General features: G+C 50.6%; 2 pseudogenes; both read left to right on the top strand.

The window, feature by feature from the left end:
• Nucleotides 1–729: 729 nt before the first annotated feature.
• LOC105539857 lies at nt 730–20,517 on the top strand (annotated as a pseudogene).
• A 40-nt stretch (nt 20,518–20,557) lies between these two features.
• Nucleotides 20,558–22,290, top strand: LOC105539856 (annotated as a pseudogene).
• The last annotated feature ends 409 nt before the right edge of the window (nt 22,291–22,699 follow it).

The raw sequence follows: 22,699 nt of genomic DNA, 5'->3' as shown, positions 1-22,699 counted from the left end.
TCAGGCTCACGCTCTGGCTCCAAGGGGGCCCGCTGGGCCGGGTCCTGCTCAGGTGCGCACCTGCCCGGTAAATGGCGCCGAATCCAGGCAGCCTTCGCCACCATCGCCGCCGCTGCGCGGAGCCTCCCAGCTTCGTCTAAGTACTCTGGGCTGCAGCTCTGGCTGCGGTTGTGTCTGCGGCTCTCGGGCTCCGGGAACTGCACCGCGCGGCTCCAGGAGTGGGGCGCATCCGAAGAGCTCATGCCCCGTGGGAGGTAAAACTTCACCCAAGTTTGGGTTCTGGGGAGAACCTATTGAAGTCAGGAGTGGCTCAGGTCGGGGACCCACACGGGAAGTGCGAGTAGGGGACGGACGGAGCCGGTCTCGGGTTCTCCATCAGGGCCCTCCAGGAGGTGCGTTGAGGATCCGCAACCGTGGGGCGTTGGCGCTCCCCTCTGGGGAAGGGGCGGGTGGGCCGTCGGGCCACCTAACAGGAGCCAGCGAGCGGGGTTGGAGCGGTCGATCCCGCGGACTTCCGCTAGGACAGAGTTTGTTTCCTTGGCTGCTTTGTGGAGCGTCTGTCTGGACCCAGCTGGGAGAGTTGAAAGTGCCGCAGAGAGGCACCCCGACCGCACCTCCTCACTCCAGCCTCCGCTCCTTCCCCATCACCCTACCCGGCCTTGGCTGGGGCAGGTCGTGGACAAGAAAGGCGAAGGCAAGAGCGACGGCCTTTTAATGAAGGCTCACTACATGCCAGGCCTCGTGCCCGGCGCCTCCTGCTTCCCATCAGGGCCCTCCCAACCCTGCGGCTCGCAGGTGTGTGTAGGGAGGGGACAGGGGAGAAGAATTCACTGCACGTGGGGGTGGTGGCCCCGCCGAGCCCTCCTGGTCCCTGGTTTCCGCAGTGAATGAGGTCCGCAGGTAGGGCCTCTGCACCTCGTGGTGCCCGGGAGCCCCGTCGGTCTGCTGCGCCTCCTGAACCCGCCTCTACCCTTCCCGCAGCTGCGGCTCCGGGGGCCACGCGGAGGCCCACGACGAGGCCAGCGGCCACGCGCATCCCGTAGCCCAGGTGGCCCAGGACTGCACCGCGGCGGCCTGGGCGCCATAGAGCCACCGTATTCGCTGATGGCGCACTACGATGAGGTCAAGTAAGTGAGCCGTTGCGGCGCGTGGGGGCGCACGCGGGGCCTCCCTGCGCTCAGGCTTTCCTCGGGCGTAGCGCCACAGGGCCCAGGCTGAAGCGCTGGAGGTGGCGCGAGGTGAGCCTGCTGTCTGGTTGGTGTTCGCCGCCGGCCTCTGCGCCATCCTGGCGGCTGTGCTGGCGCTCAAGTACCTGGGACGGTCGCGGCGGGGGGGGGGGGCTGTCCCGAAGGCGCCTGTCCCGCGCGCGCCGCTTACTTCTTGGCCGCCAACCTGGACGCCAGCATCGACCCATGCCAGGACTTCTACTCTTTAGCTGGCGGCTGCTGGCTGTGGCGCCACGCCATCCCCGACGACAACCTCATCCATGGCACCATCGCGGCCATCGGCCAGCAAAATCAGGAGCGCCTGCGGCGCCTGCCGGCGCTGCCCAGCACTAGGTGAGCGCTGCCTTCTGCTCGTGCTTTGAGATGCGCGGGATCGAGCGACTGGGCCCGCGCCCCACGCTGGAGGTCATTGAGGACTGCGGGGGCTGGGACCTGGGCGGCGCGGCGGAGCATCTGGGAGTCGCGGCGCGATGGGACCTCAACCGGCTGCTGTAAAAAGTGCAGGGCGTTTTACTGTGTTAGCCATGATGGTCTCAATATCCTGACCTCGTGATCTCCCCGCCTCGGCCTCCCAAAGTGCTGGGATTACAGGCGTGAGCCACCGTACCCGGCCACGGTGAAACTCCGTCTGTACTAAAAATACAAAAAATTAGCCGGGTATGGTAGCAGGCGCCTGTAGTCCCAGCTACTCGGGAGGCTGAGGCAGAAGAATGACGTGAACCTGGAGGGCGGACCTTGAAGTGAGCCGAGACCGCGGCACTGCACTCCAGCCTGGGCGATAGAGAGAGACTCCGTCTCAAAAAAAAAAAAAAAAAAAAAAAAAGAAGTGCAGGGCGTGTACAGCGCCGTCGCGCTCTTCTCGCTCACGGTCAAGCTGGATAACAGAACTCTCCGCGCTACGTCATCCGTGTGAGTGCGCCCCCTGAGCACCCCGTCACCCGCCGCGGACCCAGGGCGCAGTGGCCTTGCCCAGGGGTCCCTGAGCGCCAGAGGAGAGGAAGGGAAAGCAGGGGAGGGGAGAGGAGGGAAGCGCACAGCGGCAGAGGTAGGGAGGAAGGCGTAAGTAATTTCCCTGGGGTAACTTTGGTGTTTAGCCCAGCCGCAATTTCTCAGCCCTCTGGCAACCAGTGAGGGCCTCACCCTCACTCACCTGACCTCCAGCCCGCAGCTTCAGTACATGGTGATGATGGCGGCTACCTGGACTTCCTGCTCAAACTGGGTCCCTGGACAAGGACTATGAGGTGGTACTGTGCCCCTGCCTGTCCAACCTGACCACAGCCCCTCTGCTAATGGCACCTGGGAGGGCAGGTGGCCTGCATGGCCAGGTTGTGGCACTGTCTACTGGCAGCCCCCTCCTGGTGTGCGGCTGTTGCCCGTGCTCCCGCAGTTTGAAGTCCACAGCAAGACCTACTACCAGAACAACTTGAACAGCATCCGCTTCAGCATCCAGTGCTTAGTCAAGAAGACTGGGCAGGAAGTGGACAAGTCCACGGGGGTGCCTGACCCAGACCTTAGGGTCAAAGGAGGCTCACTGGGTGTGGGCGGACAGGTTGGTGGCCCAGCCCAGGGATGGCACAGAAGATGCACTGTCAGGAAATGGTTGTGGCTGGGCCACCAGGACAGCCTTCAAGGATGAGGAGGCTAGGATGTGAGGGTAGTGGTGGAGGAGGTGTGTGCCTCCCAGCTCACCCCACCTTCCTACAGAGATGCTCCCTCCACAGGTTCTCTTTGCCTTCCATCTACCCAACAAGAACCAGATGGGAATGGAGTGTGCCTCTACACCGCTTGGGTCTGAATGTGGTGGGTTTCCCACTGACTGCACCCTCCCTGTACTGCCATGACACTGCAGCCCAGGCTCCAAACCTGGCTTCAGCAGTCAAGTCATAACATACCCTGGCCAATGCATGCCCAGTGGCATCCCGGATGGCAAGTTTCTATCAAGAGGAACTTCAGCTGCTTCTTGGTGTTGGGGGTCTGGCGTGTGCCCTGGTAGCGAAGCAGGAAGCTCTGGTTGGATGGAGTCAGTAGGCCTGGGGCCCACCTTAGGTCAGAGGGTGCAATTGAAAGTCCCACATAGTAAATCCCACACTAGGCATCTGAAGGCCCCTTTGGGAGGCTGGGATTTAGGGGGGCTTCCTCTAGGGGTGAAGCCCCTTTCAGAGCCAAAGAAAAAGTTACACAATTTGTTTCCATCTATTTTTTTTTTAGATGGAGTTTTTCACTGTTGCCCAGGCTGGAGTATAGTCATGCAGATGCTAACCAGGTAGGGATACCTGTTCTGGACCCAGGAGGGCCTAGGGCACCATCACATGCATCGTCAGCACCCAGGCCAGGAGAGGGGCCCAGCAGGGAACCTCCTTGAGTCCTCCCAAGAGGCTACAGGAAGCGTGCGCCTCTCTCCTGCTCACGAGGCTTCCTGTGCCAATCACTGGATCTGTGCAGGGGCAGGGCCTTAAGGAGGCTCCAGGTCTTGTGGGGACTGAACCTGTGGTGCCCTCTGGGGTCTGTGCTCTGCAGGGAGTGAGACGCCCCTGTTCACAGGGAGTTGCGCAGCCTGAGTGGCCTGCCTTGGTCCAAGTAGTTTGGGACCAACCTCAACCTTGGGGTTTGGTTAAAAGGACTTTAGGCCCTCCTGAGTCCCTACTGTGTGCTGGGCTCACCACATGCCTTGCCATAGCCCTGGGCAGGGGGCGCCCCAAGACAGGAATGTGTACCTCTCCTGTTTAATAGTGAGTTCCATGCTGGTTCCTTCACCCTTCATGCAGGCACCCACCCTAGGTGGTTCTTGGGTGTCCTGGGGGAAGAAAATGGGGTGCCCCAGGCCAGGGGTTGACACAGTACCCCCTCCCACATACATCTTTCAGTGGACTGGGGAGCATTAGAGTTCAATGCAGCTGCCTAAGTGGATTGATGGATTATGTCGATGAAAAGAGACAAACTCTAAAATATTTGAAGAGATGTATTCTGAGCCAAATATGAGGGACCATAACCCCTGACACAGCTCTCAGGACATCCTGAGAACATATAGCCAAGGTGGTTGGGGCGAGCTTGGTTTTACACATTTTAGAGACATGAGACATCAATCAAATACATTTGAGAGATACATTGGTTTGGTCCAGAATGGCTTCCGGGTTATAGGTAGATTTAAACTTTTTCTGATTGGCAACTGGTTGAAAGAGTTATTATCAATGGAAAGGAATATCGGGGTTACGGTAAGATGTTGTGTTGAGCGAAGTTTTCTCATGCAGATGAAGCCTCTAGGTAGCAGGCCTCAGAGAGAATAGACTGTCAATGTTTCTCATCACACTTAAGGTCTGTGCTGCTGTAATGCTGGAGGGGATGATGAGGCATGTTGGAACCCCACTTCTCCTCAGGGCCTGAACCAGTCTTTGAGGTTAAATTTTAGAGTGCCCTGGCCAAGGAGGAAGGCCTTTCAGATGGCTGGAGGGCCTTAGAAGTTTATTTTTGCTTTACAATTGTATGATTTAGTTTTCACCAAACTCAACCTCCAAAATGACCAAGAGGCTCCCGGAAGATTCCTGCAAATAATCTGCAACTAACACCAAGAATCCAGAGCGGGTGACCCACAGCAGAAGGGCGAGCTGAGAATTCCTTACCACTCCTGGCAAAGCTCAGGTCACCTGGGGTACAGACGTGACCAGACGTTAGCCCCTGATATAAAAAGTCAGCAAACAAAACTCTCTGAGTCCCCCCATTCTGTGGTTACTGCTGAAGCTTGCCTCGGGTGCCTTGTGCTTGAAGAATATATTGATCAGTACTGTGAAATCCTCATGGTTGTCAAGGCCTCTAAAACTAAGCTTGCAAAGCTGAAGAAAAAGTCACACAATTTGTTTCCATCTATTTTGTGTTTTTTTTTTTTTTTTTTTTTAGATGGAGTCTTGCTCTGTTGCCCAGGCTGGAGTGCAGAGGTGGGTTCTCGGCTCGCTGCAATCTCTGCCTCCCAGGTTCAAGGGATTCTCCTGCCTCAGCCTCCCAAGTGCCTGAGATTACAGGCACCCGCCACCACGCTTGGCTAATTTTTGTATTTTTAATAGAGACTGGGTTTCTCCATGTTGGCCAGGCTGATCTCGAACTCCTGACCTCAAGTGATCTGCCTGCCTCCACCTTCCGAAGTGCTGAAATTACAGGCTAATCCACCGCACCAGACCTCATCAATGTTTAAAGTTATATGCAGTTCAACCCAGTATTTTTTGCTATTTTCCTAAGCAACGATACATGTTTGGAAAGCTGGTCTAAAGTTTCTTGCATGATAGCATGAGACAAAAAAGCACCTACCACTCAGCAGACACTTATTCTTTCTGCTGCAGGAAAAGTGACAGAAACAGTGAACAGTAAATGATCTGTCGACAAACCGAAAGGCATTTCTTTGTCAGCAAACACCTTTGGGAGGTGTAGAGAAAACACTGCCCAAGATTGGAAGAAATTTGTGTTACAGCAAATTTACCCAGCGGGGGAGGTTTGCTTCACAGTGGGCTGAAAGCACACATGTTCCCAACATGGCTCAGCTGAAGGTATTTGCCAGGTGCTGTTCCAATAGGGTAATACACAAACCACTTCTTTCATTTTTTCTCATGTCCCACTAAAAGGTAGATGTAGCAGACAAGATATATTGCCAACAGCAAATGCCTTTTTAAATAAAAACAATGCCATGAGGGAATGGCGGAAATGCAACCACAGATGGAACAGCTACTCCGAAAGGGCTTTTATAAAAAAAGGATTCTGGATACAAATCATCCTTACCCCCCACTCATTGGCTCATTCCCAGTCTAAATCAGCGCAGGAAAGAAGAAGCCTGGAGCGTACCTGGAATGTTGTAGAAGGCAGCGGAGTTGATTTTGTAAAGCTTAGGTGGCCACATAAGAGTAGAAACTTTGAGATGCGTGGTAAGGGGATTGGGTAGGACCATGGAAACTTTTCAGCCACATAGAATGAGTCACAAAGTACTGAAATCACTTGTCCTGAGTTCTTCCTCTCTTTCTTCCTAATTCTCACTCCCTCTTTCTTGAAGTCCAGTGTGCTAACATTGTTGGGGCTGAATAGAGCTGTCTATTTTAGGTGCATCGAGAAAAGACTGAAAATATAAAATGGGCCGAGGGTGGTGGCTCATGCCTGTAATCCCAGCACTTTGGGAGGCTGAGGCAGTCGGATCACCTGAGGTCAGGAGTTCGAGACCAACCTGACCAATATAGGGAAACCCGTCTCTACTGAAAATACAAATTAACCGGTCTTGGTGGCACAGGCCTGTAACCCCAGCTATTTGGGAGGCTGAGGCAGGAGAACCCCTTGAATCTGGAGGTGGAGGTTGCAGTGTGCTGAGATCGAGCCATTGCACTCCAGCCTGGTCAACAAGATCAAATCTCCTTCTCAAAAAAAAAAAAAAAGAAAGAAAATAAAACGAAACTGTTTTACCCAAAATTTTGGTTCACTGCCCTCATATGATCGCTGATCGGACTAATGACAATTTTTTGAGACTGAGTTTCACTATTGTCCAGGCTGGAATGCCATGGAACTATCTCACCTCACTGCAACTTCTGCCTCCTGGGTTCAAGTGATTCTTCTGCCTCCAGAGTAGCTGAGATTACAGATGCCTGCCATCACACCTGACTAATTTTTGAATATTTAGTAGAGACTGAGTTTCAACATCATGGCCAGGCTGGTCTTGAACTTCTGAACTCAGGTTATACGCCCACCTTGGCCTCCCAAAGTGCTGGGATTACAGGTGTGAGCCACGGTGCCTGGCCCTGAACAATCTTAAAGTTTAGCTTTGGGACTCTCCCATTTTCTCAGAAATCTCATTTGGATCCAACTGTGTTTTATACATCTGTGAGTCCGTATTACAGTGTTTTGCTGTCTCATGACTAAAATTCTAAAATGAAAGCTATAAGGTCTTATTTATGTTTCTGTCTATGTATGTATGTTTTTACATGTTGTATGTTGTGTCTCTAAGTTGAAATCTGGCATAGTCAGCCAGAAATCCCTTAAGGAATTCCATTCAGGGTGGCTGGACACGGTAGCTCATGCCTGTCATCCCAGCACCTGAGAGGCCAATGCAGGTGGATCAGCTGAGGTCAGGAGGTCAAGACCAGCCTAGGCCACATGACAAAAGCCTATTTTTACTAAAAATAAAAAAAAGTAGCAGGGACTGGTGGCATGTGCCTGTAATCCTAGCTACTCAGGAGGCTGAGGCAGGAGAATCGCTTGAACCCGTGGGTGCAGAGGCAGCTGTGAGCTGAGATCACTCCAGCCTGGGTGACAGAGCGAGACTATGTCTCAAAAAAAAAAAAAAAAAGATAAATTAAACTTGTTAAAATATACAGTGAGCAGGGCATGTGAAGCATGCCTGTATTCCCAGCTACTCAGAGGGATGAGGCATGAGGATTACTTGAGACCAGGAATTTGAGGCCAGTCTGAGCAACACAGTAAGTCCCCATCTCTAAAAAAATATGTATATAGGCTGAGTGTGGTGTCAGACATCTTTAGTCCCATCACTTTGCGAGGCCGAGGTGTGTGGATTGCTTGAGCTCAGGAATTCAAGACCAGCCTAAGCCACGTGGCAAAACTGCATCTCTACAAAAAAACAACAACAACAAAACTTAGCCGGGCCTTGGTGGCATGTGCCTGTAGTCCCAGCTACCTGGGAGGCTGAGGTGGGAGAATCACTTTAACTCCAGAAGTAGAGGCTGTAGTGAGCTGTGATTGCACCACTGCACTCCAGCCTGTGTGATGGAGTGAGGCCCTTTCTCAAATATAGATATATATACATACACACAAATATACATATATACACGCACACATCTATGTATGTATATGTACACATGTGTAGACACATATAAATACATGTATACATATGTAAATACATGTATACACATATACAAATATAGTAATGAACCCAGATACCTTTTAGTTCACGTGATTTAACTACATCTTTGATAAATAAGCTGATTTTAAATTTGTTGATAAAAATACAAATATATTTAGTATGTTCTTTTGTTTCTTTTTTTCTTTTCTTTTTTGTTTTTTGAGACGGAGTCTTGCTCTGTCCCCCTGGCTGGAGTGCAGTGGCACTATCTCAGCTCACTGCAAGCTCTGCCTCCCGGGATCATGTCATTCTCCTGCCTCAGCCTCCCGAGTAGCTGGGACTACAGGCGCCCGCCACCGCGCCCGGCTAATTTTTTTGTATTTTTAGTAGAGACGGGGTTTCACCATGTTAGCCATGATGGTCTCGATCTCCTGTGATCCGCCCGCCTCGGCCTCCCGAAGTGCTGGGATTACAAGCGTGAGCCACCGTGCCCGGCCTTCTTTTTTTTTTTTTTAGGACAGAGTCTTGCTCTGTCACCCAGGCTGGAGTGAAGGGGTGCAATCTTGGCTCACTGCAACCTCCACCTCCCAGATTCAAGTAATTTTCATGCCTCAGCCTCCTGAATAAATGGTACTACAGGCACGCCTCACCACCCCTGGCTAATTGTTGTGTATTTGTAATAGAGAATGGATCTTGCCATGTAGGCCAGGCTGATCTCGAACTCCTGGCCTCAAGTGATCCACCCACCTCAGCCTCCCAGAGTGCTGGGATTACAGGCGTGAGCACATCCATCTTTAGCATTTGCAGCGTACATTTTCCCCTGGGTTTGCGGGTCAGGTAGGATTATACATGTCTCTGCTAGATGCTTCCAGGTCATAAAACTTTAAACCCAACCTAAAAACAGAGTGATCTTTGCTTGTGGAGTTCTTTGATCAATAAAACTAATTTAGCATTTCTGCTTTAATGAAAACAACTCTTGTCTTACAAGTTACTGGCAAAATACCTAGTTATTTAACTTTAAGGTTCTTAGGTGAACATCTGAGAGTCACAGGCTACAAAAATCGTAAACAGGAGAATAACCTAAAATGAGGATTAGCTTTGTGTAATATCGCAGTATTCAAAACTAATGGGGATATAGTTCTTAAAAATATAAGTTAGGTAAATGTACATGGCATACATGTCTATAAATAAGCTTTTCATAGAATTTGTTGTTATTGCTGTGTGTGTTTTGCTTTTGTGTTTTTTTAGGCAGATTCTCACACTGTTGCTTAGGCTGGAGTATAATAGCACCATCTTGACTCACTGCAACCTCTGCCTCTCAGGTTCAAGTGATTCTTGTGCCTCAGCTTCTCGAGTAGTTGGGATTACAGGCATGTGCCACCATGCTGAGCTAAATTTTGTATTTTTAGTAGAGACAGGATTTCACCATGTTGGCCAGGCTGGTCTCCAGCTCCTGGTCTTGAGCAATCCTCCCCTCTTGGCCTTCCAAAGTGCTGGGATTACAGGAGTGAGCCACTGCCCGGTCAGAATTTGAAATCTTAAAGTCATGTTATATTACATTAAGTGACAGATACTCATTAAATATATGGGGCATTTCCAAATAAGGTAAAACACAAAAACATAAATTGCCAAACGTAAATGTAAGTGTGTTTTTGGCTTCTTAAAATTTTATAGAAGTACCAAATATATTGGGGTTGTACTGATATACATAAAATTATAAATGGTTCCCATCTGTAAAATACTGATTATAGGGATTACAGGCGTGAGCCACCACACTGGCCAAGATATGTCTTTTTTAATGGAATATTGCTCTGTTGCCCAGGTTGGAGTGCAGTGGAATGATCTCAGGTCACTGCACCCTCTGCCTCCCAGGTTCAAGCAATTCTTCTGTCTCAACCTCCCAAGGAGCTGAGATCACAGGCACGTGCCACCACGCCTGGCTAATTTCTGTATTTTTAGTAGAGACGCGGTTTCAACATGTTGGCCAGGTTGGTCTCAAACTGCCTACCTCAAGCAATCCTCTAGCCTCAGCCTCCCAAAGGGCTGATATTACAGGTGTGAGCCACCATGCCTGGCAATGAATATTTTTCTTTATGTAAGCTCAGTTTTTCCTTAAGTTTATTAGAAACTTGTAGCTACTAAAAATAGAAGACTGCCATCTCCTGCCAGCAAACTGACTAAAAAGCAATATTATTACAATTTCCTTAGATGCTTTGAGTCTAAAGCATGCTTTATTTTGTTAAAAGGGAGATGGCAAAGTTAGGGTGGTAGTGAAGACATCATAGAACCAACTGAGATTCTCTCTTTGACATTATCAGAAAGGATGGAAAAGATTAAGATTAAAAAACTAATAACTTTCTCATTGTGAAGTCCAATGCTATTGTGAAGTCCAATGCTATTTAATGTCATGCCTAGATAGCAGCTAAAACATCCCCCACAGCACCTAACATCATCGGGAGTGGCACAGATTGGCAATATGTATATGACACATTTTAGAAAATGCTGGTTGAGATGAAAATGGGAAATGTAGCTAGAACAGACACATCTAATCTAAATGAAACTGCGAGCATGTTCCTTCTTCTTTCCTTCTTTTTGAGATGTATCAAACATTTAAGCATAGTGCTTAAAACAGAAAGCTGTGACCTAAAGAATAATTACAGAATTGAACACTGAAGAAACCACCACCCGGATCAAGAAATGGACTGTGACAGTGAGTGTGGTGGCTCACGCCTGTAATCCCAGCACTTTGGGAGGCCGAGGTGGGTAGATTGCCTGAGCTCAGGAGTTCGAGACCAGCCTGGGCAACACAGTACCCTGTCTCTACCAAAAATACAAAAAATTAGCTGGGCATGGTGGCATGTGCCTATAGTCCCAGCTACTCGGGAGTCTGAGGCAGGAGAATTGCTTGAACCCGGGAGGTGGAGGTTGAAGTGAGCCAAGATTGCGCCACTGCACTCTAGCCTGGGTGAGAGCGAAACTCCATCTAAAAAAAAGGAAGAAATGGACTATGACCAGGATCTCCCCAGCCCACCCCATACCTTCCCCGTTCATAACCCTATCTCTTCCTTTGTCACCAAAGGAAACTGAATTGTTGGGTTTGTTTGTTGGTTGGTTTTTGTTTTGTTTGTTTGTTTAGAGACAGAGTCTTGTTCTCCCACCCAGGCTGGAGTGCAGTGGCAGGATTGTAATTCACTGCAGCCTCACACTCTGGCTCAAGTGAGCCTCCCAACTCAGCCTTGAAAGTAGCTGGGAGTACAGGCATGTGCCACCACACAAAGCTAACGTTTAAATTTTTTCTAGAGATAGAATCTCCCTGTGTTGATCAGACTGGTTTCAAACCCCTGGGCTCAAGCAATCTTCTTTCTTACCTTGGCCTCCCAAAGTGCTGAGATTACAAGTATGAGTCACTGCACCTGGTCTCCCTGAATTTTTTGATACTCATTTCCTCTTCATAGTTTTATCCCTCATATAGTTTAGTTTTTCCCAGTTAAACTTTATATACATAAAAGATATGTTCCACCCTATGTATTCTTTTGTGATTTGCATCTTTTGTCCAGCTTTATGTCTGTGAGATTCATTTAATCTGTTGCCTGTTACAAAAGCCTGATTATATCCATTGCTGTATACTATTCTAATTGTGAAACTACTGACCTTTTATCTTTTCTGTTGTCAATCAACATTTGGGGCTGTTTCAATGTCTGACTATTTAGACGATGCCACTCTGTACATGTTGGTGCTTTCCTCCTGAAACGTGTGCCAAGTTTCTCCAGGACACTTACCCAGGACAGAATTGCTGTCTCGTGGGATGTGCACAGCTGAACATTCAGAACAATGCTCCTATTGGTTCCTCCAGTTCCCTCCAGCTCCCTAGGGGTGCACTTTTAAATCTGTGCCAACGTGGGATCTGGGATACCACCCCATCCAGTGTGGTCTCTTCTACATTGGTGGACACTTTTTCACACACGTTTATTGATATTTCTTCTTCTTTTTTTTCTTCTTTTGTGAGACAGGGTATCCCTATGTCACCTGGGCTGCAATACAGTGGCTCAAACATGGCTCACTGCAGTGTCGAACTCCTGGGCTCAGGTGATTCTCCCGCGTCACCCTCTGGAGTAGCTGGGACGAAAGGCGTCCCAGGCACCACCACACCTGAGTAGTTTTTTAATTTTTTGTAAAGACAGGGTCTCTCCATGTTGCCCAGCCTGGCCTCAAGGGATCCTCCTGCCTCAACCTCCCAAAGTGCTAGGATTACAGGCCTGAGTTAGGAAACCAGGGCAAACTGTAGCTGAGGATCGCTTAAGGGCCTCATAAGAAGAGCGTTGAAAGAAACTTCCCACTACACAGTTATCAGAACGGCTAAAATAAAACATATGACAACACCAGATGCTGGCAAGTATGCTGAAAAATTCAGTCCCTCGGCTTGCTGGTGGACACGTAATGGTACAGCCAATCTGCGAAACAAGCTGGCAGTTTCTCCAAAAACTACACATGCAACCGCCATACAGCCCTGGCCATTTATCCAAGAGGAATGAAACCGTGTTCACTAAAAAACCTACCCACGGATGCTCGTCGCAGCTTTATTTATAAAAGCCAAAACTGAAAGCTTCCCAAACTTCCTTCAGCAGGTGGTTGGTTAAACACACTGTGGTGCTTCCACCCTGTGAAATAGTGCTCAGCACTACGCAGGAGCCAGCTATGGCACACGCTTGGATGAAGTTCCAAGAAGTTATGTCGAATGAAAAAACACCCTTCCCAAGAGATCACACGTTGTTTGTTTGCATTTATGTAACTTAGTTGAAATGACAAAATTTTAGACATACAGGATGCAGAGCAGATTGCCAGGGATTAGGGACAGGGGAAGAGGTGGAGGAAAGAGGTGGCCTGGTTATAAAAGCGACCCCGTGGGGTTGGAGCACTTCAGTATCTCAACTATGGTGCTGTTACACAAACTTACTTGGGTGATAAAATTGTATACACACTCCCACACATATGCACATGAATACAGCGAACACTGGGGAAATCCGAATAATCACTGTAGATTATGCCATTGAGGGAGACTAAGCAAAGTGCACAAGGCCTTTTTTTTTTTTTGTGAGACAGAGTTTCACTCTTGTTGCCCAGGCTGGAGTGCAGTGGCACAATCTTGGCTCACTGCAACCTCCGCCTCCCAGGTTCAAGTGATTCTCCTTCCTCAATGTATGGAGTAGCTGGGATTACAGGCATGCGCTACCACACCCAGCTAATTTTATATTTTTAGTAGAGATGGGGTTTCTCCATGTTGGTCAGGCTGGTCTCAAACTCCTGACCTCAGGTGATCCGCCTGCCTCGACCTCCCAAAGTACTGAGATTACAAGCATAAGCCACTGTGCCCAGCTAGTATTTTTTTTTTTTTTTTGAGACGGAGTTCTGCTCTGCAGCCAGGCTGGAGTGCAGTGGCGCTATCTTGGCTCACTGCAAGCTCCGCCTCCCGGGTTCATGCCATTCTCCTGCCTCAGCCTCCCGAGTAGCTGGGACTATTGGCGTCTGCCACCATGCCCGGCTAATTTTAATTTTTTTGTATTTTTAGTAGAGACGGGGTTTCACCATGTTAGCCAGGATGGTCTTGATCTTCTGACCTCGTGATCCAGCCACCTTGGCCTCCCAAAGTGCCGGGATTACAGGTGTGAGCCACCGTGCCCAGCCCGGTATTTCTTATGTTATTAGTATTATTATTATTATATTCTTTCTTTTTCTTTTTTTAAGATGTTTTCTCAGTCACCCAGGTTGGAGTGCAGTGTGCCATCTCATCTCACTGCAACCTCTGCCCCCCAGGCTTAAGCCATCGTTGCACCTCAGCCTCAGGAGTAGCCAGTACCACAGGTGCACATCACAATACCTGGCTAATTTTTTGTATTATTTTTATATAGTTGGGATTTTGCCATGTTGTCAGGCTGATCTTGAACTCCTGAGCTCAGGCGATCCACCCACTTCGGCCTCCCAAAGTGCTGGGGTTACAGGCTTGAGCCACCACGCCCAGCCTTCTTGTATTATTTCTTACTACTACATGTGAATCTACAGTTTGTCAAAAATTCCAACTTAAACACGAAACTCTGCTGGGTGCAGTAGCTATTTCCTGTAATCCCAGCATTTTGTGAGGCTGAGGCGAGCGTATCGCCTGACTTCAGAAGTCTGAGACCAGTCTGGCGATGATGTTGAAGCCCTGTCTCTACTAAAAATACAAAAATTAGCCCAGTGTGGTGGCCGGCTCCTGTAATCCCTTATACTCGAGAGACTGAGGTGGGAGAATGACATGAACCTGGGACGCGGAGGTAGCAGTGAGCCGAGATTGCGCCACTGTACTCCAGCCTGGGCGACAGAGCAAGACTCTCTCAAAAAAAATAAATAAAATAAAAATGAAAAAAAGTTAGCCGGCATGGTGGTACACACATGTAATCCCACCTACATGGGAGGCTGAGGCAGGAGAATCATTTGAACCTGGGAGGCAGAGATTGCAGGGAGCCGAGATGGTGCCGCAGCACTCCAACTTGGGTGACAAAGTGAAACACCATCTTAAAAAAAAAAAAATACTCAGGATGGCTCCTGACTGGCTCTGACTTTGGAGTGAATCAATGAATTAATTAAGGGCCTGCCTGTTAGTGAGTCTCCTCTGACCTTTAGGCAAGAATATTTCTAAGCAAGATAAAGCAGGAGGTAGAGGGAACTAAGGGGGCAACAAGCAGGAGGTAGGAATGGTCCATGGAGGGTGACATCTTCCCTGAGAGCCCCAGGATGACCAGTGGGAAGCCAGGCAGGATGCAGACGGGAGGACCCGGGAAAGCTCGGCATGAGGGGAGGCCCTGGGCGTGGTGTGGAGTGGGGCAGGGCAGGCAGAGGCTGGGCAGCAGGTGAGGTCCCCTGGGTTCTGAGGGCCAAGCCTGGGGTTTGAGGTGAACAGGCCTGAGTGGAGAAGGGGCTGCTGTGGTTGGGCTGGGGTGGGTGGAGCTGGAGGAGTCTTTTCTTCTTGAACCAATTTTTGAATTGTGCTACATAACATGGTACATGAAATTTATCTCCTTCACCATTTTCAGGTATACGGGGCGGCAGTGTTGAGTACACGCACAGTGTTGTGCAGCTGATCTCCAGAACGTTCTCATCCTGAAACGCTGAAGCTCTGTCCCTATTAAACCCCAACTCAACCTTAACCCCAACCCCAACCTTAAACCCAACTCTAACCCTAACCCATTGCTCCTCCTCCAGTCCCAGGTAACCTCCATTCCACTTCTGTCTCTATGAATTTGATTCCTCTAGGGACCTCAGAGAAGTGTGTTCATGTGTATTTGTGCTCTTTGTTATTGTTTTTAAGAATCTTATTTTACAGGAGACAGTATTTGTCCTTTTGTGGCTTTCATATTTCACGGGGTGTAATGTCCTAACCGTTCATCCACGTTGTAACAGAATCTTCTTCAGGGCCTCCTTCCTTTTCAAGGCTGCATGATATTTCATTGGGTGGATGACCCCATTCGGTTTTTCCATTGTCTGTTGGTGGATGCTTGGCTTTCTTCGACCTTTTTTTTTTGAAATGGAGTCTTGCCCTGTCACTCAGGCTGGAGTGCGATGGTGCAATCTTGGCTCACTGCAATCTCCGCAGGTAGGTTCAAATGATTCTCCTGCCTCAGCCTCCCAAGTAGCTAGGACTACAGGTGCCTGCCACCATGCCCAGCTAATGTTTGTATTTTTAGTAGAAATGGGGTTTTACCATGTTGATTAGCCTGGTCTTGAACTCCTGACCTCAGGTGATCTGCTCACCTCAGCCTCCTAAAGTGCTGGGATTACTGGTGTGAGCCACCGCACCTGGCCTGTTATTAGTCTTTAAATGGAATAGATGGAAAATATTTTTTGCATGACCACAAAAATGGAAAATATATTAATGAAGTTCAGCCATTCTTCGTTTTTACTTATAATAACAGAAGAGAGAAACCTGAAAGTTACCCTTGACCACTCCCTCACTGACCAAATCCAATTAATTATCACTTCCTTTTTTTATTTTTTGTTTTTTGAGACAGAGTCTGGCTCTGTCGCCAGGCTAGAGTGCAGTGGCATGGTCTCGGCTCCTTGCAACTTCCGCCTCCTGGGTTCAAGCAATTCTCCCGCCTCAGCCTCCCTAGTAGCTGTGAGTACAGGCTCTTGCCACCACGCCCAGCTAATTTTTGTATTTTTAGAAGAGATGGAGTTTCACCATGTTGGCGAGAATGGTCTTGATTTCCTGATCTCTTGATCCGCCCACCTCAGCCTCCCAAAGTGCTGGGATTACAGGCGTGAGCCACCACACCTGGCCTAATTTTCACTTCTGATTACGCCTATAATGCCAGCACTTTGAAAGGCCAAGGTGGGCAGATCACTTGAGGCCAGGAGTTCAAGACCAGCCTGGCCATGATGGTGAAACCCCATCTCTACTAAAAATACAAAAATTAGCTGGGCGTGGTGGCAAGAGCCTCAAGGTGTAGAGGCTCATGCCTGTAATCCCAGCTACTCAAGAGGCTCAGGCAGAACTGCTTGAACCCAGAAGTGGAGGTTGTTGTGAGCCAAGTTCACACTACTGCACTCCAGCCTGGGTGACAGACAGAGACTCCATCTCAAAAAAAAAAAAAAGGATCACTTTCTATTCTTCCCCACCCACAGCACCAAACCCTGGCCTCAGCTACCTTGATTCTCACCAGAAATCCAAGTCTCTCCCTTTTCCTTAACACCCCCACTCTAATCCAATCTCCCCACAGCAGCCAAAGCCAACACTTTAAAACATGATTAACTTTGTCTCTCTTCAACTTGAATCTCTCTCACCACCCTCCTTTTCTATCAGAAGCAACAGAGAGACAAGTAAATTGCCCAAGGCCAAACAGTAGGACATGGCAGAGACAGGATTCATGGCAGAGACAGGATTCAGAATCTACTAGTTTCGACAGTCCACATGTCTCCTCCACCCACTATCCCACCTCGGGTGATCCCAGAAAAGGGTCAGCTACTGCCCTAATGCAGGGTAATCTCGGATAAAGACAGCTGATTTCTCCTCCAATCACCACCTCCCCTCCCTTATCAGCCTAACTCCTAGTTATCTCTAATTCTCAGCTCAAACCACACTTTCTAGGAAAGGCCTTCCTAAGCCCGTTGTCCTATTCCAACAACTCCCCACAGTTTGAAGGCCAGCATGAAAAACATTCCTCTTCCACTGGACTGTGCCCTCCACAAGGGGAGAAGTCTGTTTTGCCCACTGTTGGAGGCTAAAAAAATGATGGTCATGATCAACTCAGTATACCACTGGAGGCTATGTGAGTAAAGAGCAAACTGTTCTCATGAAACAGGTTGTTGACAAACTGACAAACTGCTTCTGCTGCCCAGAAGGAATGCTGACAGCAGTCACGCCCCAGGCGCAGTGTTTCTTGTGATTGGGCACATCTGAAGCCTGATAACAATAATGTAAACCTGTGATCAATCAAGCAGCTGAGCAATCATTAGCTGCTCCTCCCTGCTCTTGCTACCCAATAAATACGAAGGGCTGTGGAAGCTCAAGGCCCTTGCTCACTAGAAGCAAAGAGCTCCCTGGCCCCTTCTTTAGAGCAGTATCTTTTGCCTTTGTTTTCATTTCTGAGTTCTTCCCCCTTCATTCAGTCCCGTAGTAACCGTCACAGTCCACCATTGTGGCATACATCACATACCCTTGAGCACTCTGGTTCCTCTCCAAGTCCATTTCTCCTGAATGTGGGCCCAGATTGCTGTGACAGGTGAGTACCACCACACCCAGCTCATTTTCATGTTTGTTTTAGAGGCGGGGTTTTCATCGTGTTGCCCAGGCTGGTCTCCAACTCCTTAGCTCAAGCCATCCTCTCACTTCAGCCTCCCAAAGTGCAGGGATTACAGGCAGGAGCCACCTGGAGGGGCCGACCTTCACCATGTGTATGTGTGTTTTAAGAATTCCTATGGTGCTAAACTATTTATGTTTATTTTTGCTGTGGGATGATCAGAAGATAGTCAGGAACAAGCAAGAAAAAAAAATGAGCCAAATCATTTAAAGATGTGGGAAACCAAACCAAAATCAGAGTGCTCACAAAACTTCAACCAAGGTGTGCACATCAAACAAAATATTCAGTCAGGCATGCAGAACCAAAAGTGAGTTCACCAGAAAAGACTTGCCTCGCAGACAGAACGTTAATTCTGTAGAAATCAGAGTCCTCAAACCAGAAGGGTACTACTTCTCTTTACACCAGAAAGTGCTTGCCAAAAGTAAACAAGCAAAAAGAAAAAAAGAAAGAAACCCAAACTTTATACTCCCAGGAGGGATGAAAGGTCCTTTGTTTAAGGGAGCCTTATAACCAAATCACATCCAGGATAAAGTAAAAAGGAACTGACCAAAGGGAGGGAGTCTGGGTATTTGAGGAAATTCACCAGAACAGAAAATCAACTCCTGGAAAGGGCAGTCTGCAGAGGGCTCAGTCAACACTGCGTTAGATTCCAGGAGACTCTGATTCGCCCAAGCTGAATTCACTTCGGTCGCACTTCTGGCTCCACTATGTGACACTGCATAACAAATACAGAAAGACTCTAAAATAAAATGAACTTTCTTTGGAAATAGGTATTGCAATGGGAATAAGCAGGCCATAGGAAAGTACGTGTGAATTTAGGGAGGTGAAGGAAGACAAAGGTTTTAAAAGGAAAATGGAGGAGGTCACAGGATTGTTTTGAAATATTTATCCTTGGCTACAAGGATCAAGGAAAAGAGTGGCACCAGTCTGAGGTTGGACAGGAGTATTTTGTGGTGAAAGATTAGGAAGGTCTTTGTGCAAGGTGGAACTGGAGCCTGGACCACTGGCATCACCCACTCACCCATAGCCTCAGCTTCCCTTTTGGAGACACTGCAGGGGAGCCAAGGAGCTGGGCCTCGGACCCCTCTTTATTGGCAGTCTGTGCAGGGTGACCAGGACTATGTGGTCAGAGGCTAAACCCACGTCATCTCCGATAGGCTGCGATTGCTGTGCTCTGGTTCAACTGTGCATTGCTATCATGGGGGCCGCACTCGCAGCCCCAGGCCACCTTCTGGCAGGGTGCTCCGTTGCTCTCCCTGGGTCAGGAACTGGGGGAAGAGAGCGAGGCCAACCAGAAGCCCAGACGCCCTGTGGAGATCCTGTACAGGGGTTCCCAGGAGGACAAGGAAGGTCCCTGGTGAAGGTGTGCTCCGCGCCGGCGCTGTGCGGGCAGCCCAGGCACTCCATTAGGGTTCCCTTATCCTTTAGGAGGAGTCCTCCCCGGGTGGTGCTCTAGGGCTGTGAGCTGGGGCATGGTGGCCCCCAGCTGCGTAGCTCCAGCACCTTTCTAGCCGGCTGGTGGGCAGCTCAGCTTGGGGACGCGGGATCCGAAGGGACCCCGCCCAGGAGTACCCGCTGCCTTTACTGGTCCTGGGACAGGGCTGGACCCCGCGGGCTGGCGGCTCGGCAGCAGAAAAGGCAGGGGGCGCTGGGAGACAGCAACTGCCCGTGCAGCTCTGTTCAGGCTCAGGCTCTGGTTCGTAGCGGGCCCGCTAGGCCAGGTCCTGCTCAGGTGCGCACTCGCCAGGTAAATGGCGCCGAATCCCTGCAGCAGTCACCACCATCTCGGCCACTGCGCAGAGCCTCCCGGCTTCGTCTGCTCGCGCCGCGCGGGAGGTGAAACTTCGCCCAAGTTTGGATTCTGGGGAGAACCTATTGAAGTCAGGAGTGGCTCGGGTCGGGGTCACAGACGGGGAGCGGGGGTGGGTGAGGGACGGAGCCGGTCTCCATCAGGGCCGCCCAGGGGGTGGGCTGTGTATCCACGACCCTGGGGCGTTGGCGCTCCCCCCTGGGGAAGGGGCAGGTGGGCCCTCGGGCCACTGAGCAGAGGAAGCCAGCGAGCGGGGTTGGAGTGGTCGATCCCGCGGACTTCCGCGAGTACAAAGTTTGGTTCTTTGGCCACTTTGTGGAGCCTCTGTGTTCAGCGTGGAAAACTGAAAGTGCAGCATAGGCGCGCTCCTGACCGCACCTCCTCACTCCAGCCTCCGCTCCTTCCCCCACATTCCGGCCGGCCTTGGCTAGGGCAGGTCCTGGACCAGAAAGGCGAAGGGAAGAGGTACGGGCCTTTCAGTGAAGGCCCACTACGTGCCAGGCCCCGTGCCCAGCGCCTCCCGCTTCTCATCAGGGCCCTCCCAACCCAGGGACCCGCACGTGTGTGCAGAGAGGGGGACAGGGGAGAAGACTCCACTGTGCACGCGGAGGTGGTGGCCCCGCTGAGCCCTCCTGGTCCCTGGTTTCCCCAGTGAATGAGGCCCGCGGCTGGGGCCTCTGCACCCAGGCCTATTCCTCTCCTCGCAGTGCCCGGGAACCCCGTCGGGCTGCGGCGCCTCATGAGCTTGCCTCTGTCCTTCTGGCAGCTGAGGCCCCAGGAGCCACGCTGAGGCCCACGAGGAGGCCGGCGGTCACGCGCATGGCGTAGCCCAGGTGGCCCAGGGCTGCACCCCAGCGGCCTCGGCGCCATGCAGTCCTGGTATTCGCTGATGGCGCACTACGATGAGTTCTAGGAGGTCAAGTATGTGAGTCACTGCGGCGCGGGGGGCGCTTGCGGGGCCTTTCTGCCCCCAGGCCACCGGGCCCAGGCCGGGCTGCAGCACTGGAAGCAGCTTGCGGTGAGCCTGCTGTCGGGTTGGTGTTTGCAGCCGGCCTCTGCTCCATCCTGGCGGCTATGCTGGCGCTCAGGTACCTGGGCTCGGTCGCGGCCGGCGGCGGCGCCTGTCCTGAAGGCTGTCCTGAGCGCAAGGCCTTTGCGTGCGCCGCTCGCTTCCTGGCAGCCAACCTGGACGCCAGCATCGACCCATGCCAGGACTTCTACTCGTTCGCCTGCGGCGGTGGCTGAGGCGCCACGCCATCCCTGACGACAAGCTCACCTATGGCACCATTGCGGCCATTGGCGAGCAGAACGAGGAACGCCTGCGGCGCCTGCTGGCTCGGCCCAAGGGTGGACCCAGTGGCGCTGCCCAGCACTAGGTGCACGCCTTCTTCTGCTTGTGCCTCGAGATGCGCGAGATCGAACGACTGAACCCGCCGCCCAGGCTGGAGATCATCGACGACTGCGGGGGCTGGGACCTGCGCAGTGTGGCGTGGCGGAGCGCCCGGGGGTCGCTGCGGGATGGGACTTCAACCAGCTGCTGTAAAAAGTGCAGGGCGTGTACAGCACCGTCGCGCTCTTCTCACTCACGGTCAGCCTGGACTGCAGCAACTCTTTGCGCTACGTCATCCGTGTGAGTGCGCGCCCGGAGCGCCCCGTCAGGGGCCGCGGACCCAGGGCGCAGTGGCCTTGCCCAGGGGTTCCTGCGCGCGGGAGGAGGGTGCGCGAGAGGAGAGGAAGGGAAAGCAGGGGAGGAGGTGAGGGAGGGCACAGCGGCCACGCGCGGGAGGAAGTCGTAAGTAATTTACCTGGGATAACTTCGGTGTTTAGCGGAGCAGCGGGAGCAGCCATTTCCCAGCTCTCTGGCAGGCAGTGAGGGCGGGGGTTGGGGGGTGGAGGGAGTGCACGGCAATATATTCAAGCTTATGTACAAAGCATCTGAGGTTGAGTTGAAGAAACAACTTGAAGAATGGTCTCACAGCAATTACAAACAAATACCCTTCGGCAATTACAAGAAGGCTTTCAATGACTGAACCCGAATACTTGGTTGCCTGAGTTAAATATACACATTTGGGTGATGGCCGCTATATTATTTTTTGTATCTGATTGCTAGGCTTCTGTAAATGGCTCTGTGCTGCCGTCCAAAGCATTTATGACCAGGGAAGGATAGACGCTTACCTTGCATTAGATAACCAGCAAGCTCTAAGAATTAAAGAAGGGGGAGATGTGGGGGGTGCATTTGAGCTTGAGGCATGGAAAAATACTCAGGCACTGTGTGTACGTTGTTTGTGCGTGAGAATGTAACTCCTTGACCTTGAAAACAGGACGAGTGGAATGTGTGATAAGGAGCGCTGAAAACAGCCTCCTAAGAATGTGGTCTGAGTGCTTTTATAAGGCCATATGTGCCTCATGACCCCACGGCAAAAACCTATCTGGTGGATGTTTGTAGTTTAACAAGCCCTCTAATAAATACTTGGCGGACAGATTTGGGGGCAGCACTCTCTCAGAGGAGCTGCTCCCTGCCCCGCTCAGCTGGAGTCGTCTGAGTACTTCACTCTCAGCGTTCACAGCAGCTACAAGCTGCAAGTGGTGACCCCAACGTGACCACCTTGAAATTATGCGTGGAGCAGGTCGACTCATCAACTTTTGGAACTAAAAATACCAAAAATTAGTCGGGCGTGGTGGTGGTTGCCTGTAATCCCAGCTACTCAGGAGGCTGAGGCAGAAGAATTGCTTGAACCCGGGAGGCAGATGTTGCAGTGAGCCGAGATCGGGCCACTGCACTCCAGCCTGGGCAATACAAGCGAAACTCCGTCTCAAACAAAACAAAACTCATGCTAAGGAAAGAGCATATTTTTGAGCAGAAGTTTGAAAATATTTTCTTTGATACTTGATTTTGGGGTAAACAATGTATTGGACTCATAAACACTCATACCTACACAGGAAAAGGAAGCTTGAGAACAGAATGATCTAATTTCAGAATAATCTTTTTTTTTTTTTTTTTTTTTTTTTT

This window comes from Mandrillus leucophaeus, unplaced genomic scaffold (assembly GCF_000951045.1).
Source record: "Mandrillus leucophaeus isolate KB7577 unplaced genomic scaffold, Mleu.le_1.0 Scaffold21, whole genome shotgun sequence".
Taxonomy (NCBI): Eukaryota; Metazoa; Chordata; class Mammalia; order Primates; family Cercopithecidae; genus Mandrillus; species Mandrillus leucophaeus.
Note: the sequence above shows the minus strand (reverse complement) of the source record. Positions and strands in the feature narration are given on the sequence as shown.